Consider the following 11,687-nt stretch of genomic DNA (forward strand, 5'->3'; position numbering starts at 1 on the left):
CGAACTTTGTGACTCACCCAAACTATCAAATTTCACATCTAATAGCTATAAATAAGTGTGACCTCGTTGTATCAAAGGTTAATGGTCTCACTGTATACAATCCCAAAAAGAAAAAGATACATTTTATATGATTTTTGTTATGAGCGTATATGCTATGCTCAAGCAGGAGCATAATGTATATCTACTCCCTCCTTCTGCATGCCTATTTTGGAGGATTTTTTCAATTTAAACTTTTGTGATCTAAGATTCACTAGATGACTATTTTCAAAAGGAAAAAATTGAAATTTAAGTTTTCTAGCACTTAGATTTGACCCTCTAGAAATTGAATGGTCTCTATTCAATCTTGAGACTATATTTGTTCTAAAAAAAAAGTAAGAAAGTAAAAAAAAAGTGCATAGATAAAAGATCTATTTGTAGACAATCCCTATTATTAAATCTATGTTTCCTCTAAAAGAGGGTGCTTGGCACTTTTTTCAATTTCAAAACCCAAGTTTCCAAAACCTCAAAAAAGGTTTTACGAAACTCTATGCAAATTTTTGGACTAGGGAAACCCTGGCAAGACAGTTTTTCCAAAGTTCAGGAATGAAATCCGAAGTTTTTTTTTTTTTTTAACCCGGAACCAAGGCATTTTAAGTTTTTAAGAACTCGAAATCTTCCTCGCTCTCTTTTTAATAACTCAAAATCTTCTTCGCTCTCTTGTACGGTGAGTTTAAAGTGGATCTCAAATTTTTAAATCGAATAACTTCTCTTGAGTAGCTTTTTCACATGAGGGAATAAATGTACAGTGCTATCTTGGAGGGGGCTATACGCCCTCTCTATTACACAGATTTGAATGAGATGTCATCTCACTCAAATCTTTGACAAATTTTTTGGACATAACTAGGACTTTTTATCACAGGGGAATTTGTTCATCAATAGATGGTCCCATATTCACTCAATTTTATTCTTTTTTGTATTTTAAATGTGAGATGATAATGTTTTTTTATAAAAAAAGGGATCCCTCACAATAGCTAAATTAAAAAGTGCCTTTGGCTTCCAATTCGCTGTTCTAAATCGTTCTATTCCAATTCGCTTTTCGCTTTTCGCTTTTCGCTTTTTGCTTTTCGCTTTTCGTGGAATGGAAAAGTATTTATGTCTTCTTTATATGGCATGGTCCACTTATAAGAGATAGTGTCAATAATTTTGGATCCATAGTTTGCTGAGAGAAAGTAGGGGTGGCAATGGACCCGGCCAAACCTGGGACCCGACCGGTAGACCGGACCTCAAGTTCGGTATGGGTCCAAATTTTGGACCCAAAAGATCGGGTCCGGGTTTAGCCAGACCTGACCTGAATAATATAGATATATGTAGGTATTTATCGCTGGAACTTTGTGTAATCAATGACACTCTTACAATTATCTATTTTTAAATTTAAAAAACTAAATGATTGTAACCTCATTATATAAAAGGTAAATGGTCGTTTTGTAGACAATCCTTTAAATAAAACCAATACTAAATTACTCCAAAATAAAATAAAAAGTGAATAATGAAATTTGAGGTTTTTATTTAAATTTAAATCTTAAAAATAGTTTTAATCTAATTGGCCAAGGAGAGGGTTCATAGCCAAGAGCTGAGACTTGGGTTCTTAACCTCATAATTTTATCTATTGATTCTATTTTACATATATTAACTCGCAACCATGGATAGGGCACCTAGCACTCAACCAGAATAGGACTAGAAAGATAACTTAGGCCAAAGACTTGTGTTAAGCTAGCCATTGCTTGTTGCAAAAAAAACAGATGTGTTGAGAATCTAGGGTATGACAATCATAAGGTGAATTAGGGTTTGCAATCTCTCTTTATCAAGGGATCATGTATAGGCCACTATTATATAAGGCACCCACCTTAGACAATCAAAGTATTCCCACACCTCCAAATATTGCTGAAAGATTCAGTTTTGGTGTTAAAAATTCTCATTATGATATAAAAATCTATTTATGCTGCTAATTATGAAACTTACAGCTCAAAAAATGGTGCAAATAGAGTATATCTATAGACACTAAATTTTTTAATATAGACAGTTCGTGTAATATTTTACAAGATGTATTATTTTTTAGACTTGGAACCATTTTTTCGAGATTTAGATGATCAATTTTAGTGTTTTTTTAAACGTCACAAGGATTTTTTTCAAAAAGATTTTTTGGGTTTGCCTATTTCTATAGTATACGAGAGACACCTTATATAAAAATAGATTTTTTGGGTTTGCCTATTTCTATAGTATAAGATAGACACCTTATATAAAAAATTTCCTCATGTATACTATTTCCCATTTATAAAGATTTTGTTCTCAATATTTAATAATCTGTATGTGCGCTTTCTACATTCTAGTTGTCTTACTTTTTCTGTTTCCTTGTCAAGAGACTATCATGACCTTTTTATTTTTTATTATTTATTTATTTAAGTTTGGGAATAACAACTCTGCATTATTTGTATACATGAGGTACACTTTGTGTATAGCAAATCCACTATAAAGGGATAGAGCTTAAATCCAATCCAAAATTTCTAACAACAAAATAAGAAAATAAAAAATTATATATGGTCTCTTTCCTCTTTGAGCTCCTGTAACATATGACATGTAGTCTAGATTCTAAAGTTCTCACCTCTTTAATTTTCATCATCATCATCCGAGCCTTATCTCAACTCTTTGCGATCAGTTAGATGAATCACGTTTCACATTCCACTCTATTAGGAACCATACTCTTAACGAGACCATAGGTCATTGTATCTTTTTCACTACTTCCATTCGTATCTTTTGAGGCCTTCCCCTTGTACTTTTAGATCTTAAAAAAAATTAATATGTCAAATTTAATTTTATTATTTAAGTTGATATTACTTTATAGATGTTTAATTTATTTGTATTTAATTTATTTGTAATCTTTGTAACTTCTATTTAATATTATATCTTGTAATTTTGATTGCATTTTTTAGTATCTTTTAATACATATGCTATTCTTTTTAATGGGAATTCATTTTTTTTAGGTAATTCAATGGGGAAGCCATGTCCCTACCCGTTTTTTTGAATATCGGAGTTAGTTTTGTTAAGATGTTAGCGGGATCGTGTCAATGGGAATGAAAATCTCAGCGTGTTTAGGGGTGGCAAAGGGTGCCCGATCTGGACCCGGACCCGACACAAAAAATATTTTTTTTAAAAATTTAAATAATTTAAATATTATGTTAAATATATACGTGTATTATTAAAATATTATAATTAAAATATGTAGTTATTTTTTATTTAAATATTAATTAAATACTATTGAAATATTATATAGTAGATATTATTTAAATAATAATACTATTTAGGTTGGGTCCACATGGACCCGGACCCGTACCCGAATAGTGTTCAGGTTCAATATTTGGACCTACACCTGACCTGCTAGATCCATTTTTTGACCCATGTGTTGGAAATGTTGCCTATCAGGACCTTTTCTCTCGAAAATGTTTTTTTTTCAATAATGGTACAAAAGCCATATTGAAGTATATATGAAATTTCATGTGGTTAATATGAGGCAATATCATATACTTGGATCCATTTTTCAGCTTTAATAAGACGGTACACTAGAGGGAAAATCCAGTGTCAGTGGAGAAAAAACCTGGTGGTGTGTTTTGATTCCTTGTAAGAATTTATTTTTATATTATAGATATATAAAGTTTATTTAATTTTTAAATATCTTTTATCAAATTGTGGGAATATTGGATAACGTCTTATTATGTGAGTCATTAGTGGACTAATGACAAGTTTAACTCATTATATTGGATTAATAGTTTGGTGACAACTTGTTAATCCTAATTAACTGTAGTTAAGAGAATTAAGGTATGAGTTATACTTGGATCTCAACTCCTATAGACCATAAATGTAAGAGTTACAAAATAAATGTACTCTCTATTAAAGGAGATTAACCCCTCTAGAAAAGATAGAGAAAATGATAGAAAATGAGAGATGGAAGGAGAATAAGATTCACCAAATATAACTCTTAAGGTTGCCTGACACTGGATGACTTAATTTATAGGATTTGGTATGAAACTTTAAGTCCCTCGTGTGATTTAATGACAGATCCGAGTAAATGGTTTGTCGATTTTATTTTTTTTGTGATATTTTTTATTGGAGACTAACATCATACCCCGACATAAGTTGGGCTCCGTCATTGGATCTGGATCCATTGCCACCCCTAGACGTGGTGACTAGGATGTGGGGTACTACCACCACGACGTTGCCCCTTTCCCAAAGGAATTCATATTTTAACTTACGATGACTTCAATGGAGCCCTTGTTTTGTTTTTTTAAGTAGTTAGTATGATTATTTGATGGGGCCGGGTTTGCTTCTTCCTATAAGCAATCTCAAAATTCCCGTGAAAAGTTGGTTTTGAAAGTAAGATAGAAGCAACATGTCCTTTTCAACCAAAGTGATTAGTTTAATAGGACATTTAAAATTAAAAAAACAAAAAAGGTGAGGTTTGTGTAAGGTACTTACCTCTTTTTATTTTTTGAACAAGTAAGGGGATTTTCATTAATTAATGACAAGAAAATAAAACAAAAAAACAGGGGAGAAAGGAAACAAAAAGAGAAGAGACGGAAACAACCCTAAGACAGAGAGCCCCCTGTCACAAGCACGTCAGCATCCGCATTCCTTACTTGATTGATATGAGAGAACAAAATAAGATGGTCGCCTAAGGACTTGCCAATGCAATCTCCAATATGCATCCACCTCCAATGAGTAAAAGCTGGGGAATGACACCACCTAATCACATTGAGAGAATCCCCTTCAATGATAATCTGCTGAAAAGCATTCCCTAGATTAGAGACCTCAAAAAAAAGGGCCCTAAAACTATACTTTATTAGCCAAGCAAGGATTCAGACTGCCTTGGTAGGACCAAATAGTAGCCCCCGAAGAATCCCTAAACAACTCGGCATAGCTAGTAACAAGTCCATTCTCTCTAACACTGCCATCAAAGTTAATCTTTGTATAAGGTGCCTACCTTACACTATACAATTAATCCGCACTTTTAAAATTTGCTAGGAGATATAGTTCCAGTATCGTAAACTTTACTATAGCTTGAAAATTCATGTTCAACTCTAATTATAAAATTTAAAATTTTAAAAATAGTGCAAATCGGGCATATTTTTATGAACTTCATAAAATGCTGAAAATAGGCAGCCCAGATAACTTATTATAATATGCACTATTTTTAGGATTTTATTTTACTATATATCCATACACCTTGAGGTCGAGATATAATCTATTTTAAAGTTTTCCAACTTTGGGACACTTTTTTCTACTCGATTTTTCATGTGCACCATACTTTTATAGTATAAGATTGTAACCTTATATAAACTTTTTCCTTCAAAAAAAGATATCCAAACAAATAGTTATACAAGAGGGAATAAATAGGGGCGTGACTTCCACTTTGGGACAAATGGTTTTTTAAATGGGTTTTATACTATGATACGAGATATTGTTTGTACAATGAGATCACAACCACTTTTAGCCATTGAAGATGAAATCCAATAAATGAAAGTATGCACAAGATTCGAAAAAGTTTATTTTGGACTTTGTGCCTAAACAATAATACATTCTCCACCACCCTATTCAAATCTAATGGTCAATGATGGTTATGATATCTTTGTATCAAAAATAAATGATGTCATTGTATATATTTTTTTTAAAAAATAAGAACACATATATCTCTATTCAACATGATAGGAACTACTACAAAATAAGTTAAAAATAAGAGAAAATTACGTTAATATCCGTTATAATATGCGTTATTATGGATACCCTTTTGAGTTTCCGTTATTATTACCAGGATGTCTGTTTTTTTCCCTTTCATAACGATATTTTTTTAAAAAAGACGACTTTACCCATTTTCGGGTGTTGAAGAACCGAATTAAACAAAATTTCAGTTGTTGAACAACGAAAACCAGAATAGTTGTTTTAACCTTCAAGCACTAGTTTCGATTGTTCAACAACCGAAATTAGTGTTTTCAGGTGTTGAACAATCGAAAATCTAATTTCGATTGTTCAACATCTAAAAATGTGAATTGCTCTCCCTAACAACTGCAATTAGGTTTTTCGGTTGTTCAAAAACCGAAATTTTGATTTCGCTTTTTCAACAACCGAAATGTTGTGGATTTTGGTTTTTGATTAACCGAAAATATTCGCGCCTATTTTTCCCGCGTTTTAGCATAAGAAATTTATATATATATATATATATATATATATATATATATATAAAGTTGCGGGATCATACCTTTTTTACTTTCCCCCAATACAGTATCTCACAAGATTGGCCCACGATCGTGATTGGTACTGTTCTTACTCTTGCTTTATGTTGTTGATTATTTTTTGTTAATTTTCTTACAATTAATAGAGTAGTTTGTTAATTTTGTTACAATTGATTATTTTGAGCAGTTGTTATTTTTGTTGTTTATTGATTATTTTTATTTTTATAGTAGTATACTATTTCAATTTGTTATGTAATAGTCACATTTTATGAACCCTAAAGTAGTTAAAAATATCCAAATTTATTGTATTATTTATTGTATCAATTTATTGTAACACAAATTATGCTATTCATTTAATACAATAGCATTGACGATGCTTACTGAGGAAGTGCAACTGGTATTCCGATATGGGGAGGTCATTTGAGACGAATGCAAATGACAGACGTATCTTTTACAAAGGGGAAAAATTGAAGGTTACGAAGTATAATGGAAATAATTCTTTGGAGGAACAAAAAAGTCATTTTGGTAATTTAACAATGTGTGATCCAAACAAATTAGCTATTATGTACCGCAACACAAGTCTTTCTAGTGGGCTTGATTTGATTGATGTAATGATGTAGATGTATCTTTTATATTGGGAGGGGAAACTTTGAAAATTGTTGTATATATTACCTCTACAATGGAGCCAAAACAGGAATCTATTGGTGAAGGTCTATCTTCAAGAAATAGGTATATCTACAATTTATTTTTTTATCTGTAATTTGCTTTATTTTATTATTTTATGTACAGAAATTATTGTTTCATCTTACGCTCTATCTTTTGTCAACAGCTGGCGTAACACTTTAACTAATCGAGATCAAAATATTCAAGTGGTGTCTGACCTTGAGCTTGTACCAGAGCGTGATATGAAGGATATTGAACCAGTGTAGGGCCCATGTAAAGGAGTTGGTAACGAGGTTCAATGGAATATAGGGCAATATTTTGAAAGTGTCAATGAATGCCGACATCATCTTGTTGATTTTGCAATCCACAATAATTTTGTTCTGAAGTTTGACAAAAGTGAATTAGGATAGGCGTGGGCAAGTTGTAAGGCAGATAGATGCACATGGCAAGTGTAGTGCTTACGAGTTGGCAGTACGACATACTTCAAAGTGAAATATATGGTTAAAGAGCACACACGTAGTGGTTTAATGGGGAGGGTCCATCAACCACTAGCTCGTAGTGATTGGGTGGCAAAAACAATTAAAGCCCGCCTTAATGACCAACCAAAAAAAAAAACTAAAGACATCGTAAAGGATGTCCAATGCAATCACGGTGTCAGGCTTTCCTACATGTAAGCTTGGCAGGGAAAAGAGGTTGCTAGAGAGATGATAGATGGATCACATGAACAACAATACTATGACCTCTCATTGTATGCGGAGAAACTCCGAATAACCAACCCAGGAACCGAAGTTCGCATCTACACAGATGAAGACAGGTTCAAACGACTATTCATTGCTTATGGTCCATACATCATGGTTTTTGTTAATGGATGCAGACCGCTAATTGGTATTGATGAGACATTTTTAAAAAGAAAGTATTAAGGCATACTATTGTGCGTCATTTCTATAGATGCAAATAATGGACTCTTTCCACTAGCATATGTAATGGTCGAGAAGGAGAACTACCAGAGTTGGTATTGGTTCTTAAGTATACTGAGGGAGCTATTAAATGAGTTTTCTAATCTGCATGCCTTAACAATTATATCATATCGACATAAAGCCTACTAAAAGCAATAGAAAAATGCTTTCCCACGTGTTTTCCAACATTCTGCATGTGACATATGAGAGGGAATTTCAATGGCATTATGAAGCAGTTAGCAAACATCGAAGTATTGCTGATGTTGTTTTGAAAGGCTGCTAGTAAAGCGACCATTAATGGGTTTGAAAAAATTATGTTTGACATATAGTGTGCCGACCCTGAAGCATATGAGTGGATTAAAAATATCCCTTCCAAATATTGGGCAGATGCCTATTTTTCAGGGACAAGATACAATCATCTTACCTCTAACATAGCCGAGTCATTCAATGCTTGGATAATGTCGGCTCGAGAGAAGCTGATCATTACAATTGTGAAAAAATAATGGTACAATTGATTACCAGGTTTGAAGAGAAGAGGGAGTTAGGTAATAGTTGGAGCGGCCTGCTAGTACCAAAAGCCCAAGAATTACTAGACTTGCGAAAGATGAATGCTAAAGTTTTACACACAATTATATTCGTCATGGATACACAGCTTGAGATCCACTATCTTGAAAAGAAGCACGCTGTCGATTTAACTCATTGGACATGTAGTTGTAGAAAATGGCAACTCAGTGGCATACCCTGTACTAATGCGATTGCGGCTATTAACCATATGCATTTGGATGCCATTGCATACTGCCTTCAGTATTTTACAGTAGAAATATTTAAAAGGGCCTTTCAAACTCCCTTTGGGCATGTCTCAGATGATATTAAGTTCACAGGTTTGTTCAACTGTACAGTGTTGTCACCAAATATGACACGTCTTCCCAGTAGATCAAAAGAGCAACGAAAAAGATCCGAGACTAAGCAGCCCATCACCAGGCCTATGAAATGCAAACGATGCGGTATAGTGGGTCATAATAGGAGAACATGCAGAGAACCGATAGATTGAATTATTTGTTATCAATCTTGTATTTTTGTATGCAATTAACAATTTGATGAATTAATGAAATGAGTGATTTTGGTGCCATCAATCTTGTGTTGTACTTGGTGTTAGTGTGAATGAGTGATTTAGGTGTTGATCTGAATCTGGTATATAATTCATTGTAATATAATTCCAGTAGAAGATAAAAGAGCGATAGAACATAAATGAGCATTGAAACAAAAGGGCATTCAATGAAAATCCACTGTAATATAAGAAGTTTTAATTAAAATTGTGATTTCGGTTGTTCAACAACCGAAATTCTGGAAATTTCGGATGTTGAACAACTGAATTTTGGAATTTAGGTGGCAATCCCCTAAAATTAGCCTTCAACCGTAAATGCTTTATGATTGTTAAGTTGCCTCCCATAGGGACTATACCCAAATTATCCTCTATGAACTTGTGGAGATCACAGATAGAACAATATGTAACAAGCTCGTCATCCACAGCCAATCCCAAAATCTCATACACATCAAATAAAATTGGTGTCATCTCACCAATTTGAATGCTATAATGGAAGGAATTGTTCTCTGAGTGCCACCTCGCTTCATTGGCAGCAACCAAATGATGATCAATTTGACCTGGTCGAATGATAGACAGAGCACCCAACCCAGACGCGTTCACTAATTGAACTTGCTCTTCGGTTAGATGCCAATCGTTCAATTGAAATGTCTTCTCATTTCTTATTTCTTGTTTTTCTTGAAATATAACAAATATAACACATACGAGTCACATTATATATACACATGTACTTCCCATATGAAATTGAAACACGCTACAATTTATTAGAAAATAACAAACTTATGGAAAGAGCAGATGAATAAATTCATATAACTGTCCTTCCCATATGTAATATGATGAATGCTCTTGATGAAGCTGTAGCAAGCTGGGGTCCTGAGGACCTCCTGGGTATCCCACTTTGGGATGGATACCACTCATATTAATTGAAATCCAGACAACAATAACTCATCATGCATATTAAAATTGCATCCTGCATTTATATGTACAATACTACTTTGAGACAAGAATGCGATAATAAATTTACATATCGTACTATAAATAGAGTTACTGACACATCTACAATTTGTATGTAATCCATATATCAGTAAATCATATATCACTAACAATGGAATGGGCTCGTATGTAATCCATATATCAGTAAATCATATATCACTAACAATGGAATGGGCATGAAGTATTGTGTGAAATTTTTTTGTTCTTATATGATAACCAAGACAGTGTACCTATTCATCTATGTACCATCTTTGTACCTATTCAAAATTTATGCTATAAGAAATTTTGAATTACAAAACCCACACCCATTCATTATAACTCCATTTCATATAACTAAAAGATTCGTTAAAAGGGAAAGAAATAAAAACAACTATTGTTTTTTGCTTTTATTATAACTCAAATGTTATTTATAACAAAATACAAACAACAACATCCAACAACACAAAGAAACATACAAATATCTGTATAAAGCTACTAAATTTGAAATTACAAGTCCAACATAGCATAAGTCATATATTTTCAATGATAGCAGAGGGTGCTACATTAAGCTATATATTTCAATTTATAGATGGATTCATTTGAATACAGTCACAAAACACAAACCCATTCAACAATTGAAAAACCAAATCCCCAAAACGTAAAATGATACAAACAACTTCCAAAAGCTTAAAAAAATAATAGAAATCACCTGTAAAAATCAAAATATATTGTCACAGCCATTGGCATAACAACACATTTAACCATACTAAGTTATTGATTTCGAGTTCTAATAAAAACCCCAAAATTTGAAGTTCTCAATAACCCCAAATAAACAATTTCTTAAACAATAAATAATAAGAAAACATAACTCAATAACTCATGTATATCATTCAAAAATATAAAAAAACCCAAACTTAACCCCAAAATTACAGTTACAAAAACCCCAAATAATTCATGCCTTCAGTACAAATTAGAAATCCGCTAAATTCCCTCAAAATGCGTCAAATGCCGTTATGATCTGTCAAAATGCTTTTATCCAGATCTAAATAGTGATTTCAGTAGTCAGATATATAAGAAAGAGTGAAAAATAAGGGGATTGAATAATTTCGGATGTTCTCGGACCGGTGCAGCCCAAGAACAGTACCAGTTCTTTTTTAAAATGAGTCCCGTATAATTTCAAATGTTGAACAACCGAAATTAGATTTTCGGTTGTTCAACACCCGAAAACACTAATTTCGGTTGTTGAACAACCGAAACCAGCGTGGGAAGGTTAAAACAGCTATTCTTGTTTTCGGTTGTTGAACAACCGAATTTTTTTTTAATTCGGATCTTCAACTCCTGAAAATGAGTAAAGTCGTCTTTTTTAAAAAATATCGTTATGAAAGAGAAAAAACGGACATCCTAGTAATAACGGAAACTCAAAGGTGTATCCGTAATAACACATATTATAACGGATATTAGTATAATTTTCTCTAAAAATAATTTGACTATAAATCCCTTAATTATGATAGATTAAATGCCTATATGTCCATTCAGTATGTTAGACAAATACTGCAAAATAAATTAAATAAATCATATTGTGAAGACATTAATTCTGAGGAATTAAATAAAGGGATTTAAAAATAAATAAAATAAAACAAATATATAGTTATTTTTCTCATTCGAATTACATGGGTCAAATGTTTATTTTTCATCTAAATTTCTCGTAAATATCATCCAAGGCATGTGTTATTAGCT

The sequence above is a fragment of the Amborella trichopoda genome, chromosome 9, assembly GCF_054954075.1.
Source record: "Amborella trichopoda isolate Santa Cruz 75 chromosome 9, AtrichopodaSantaCruz75HAP2 v2.0, whole genome shotgun sequence".
Classification (NCBI taxonomy): Eukaryota; Viridiplantae; Streptophyta; class Magnoliopsida; order Amborellales; family Amborellaceae; genus Amborella; species Amborella trichopoda.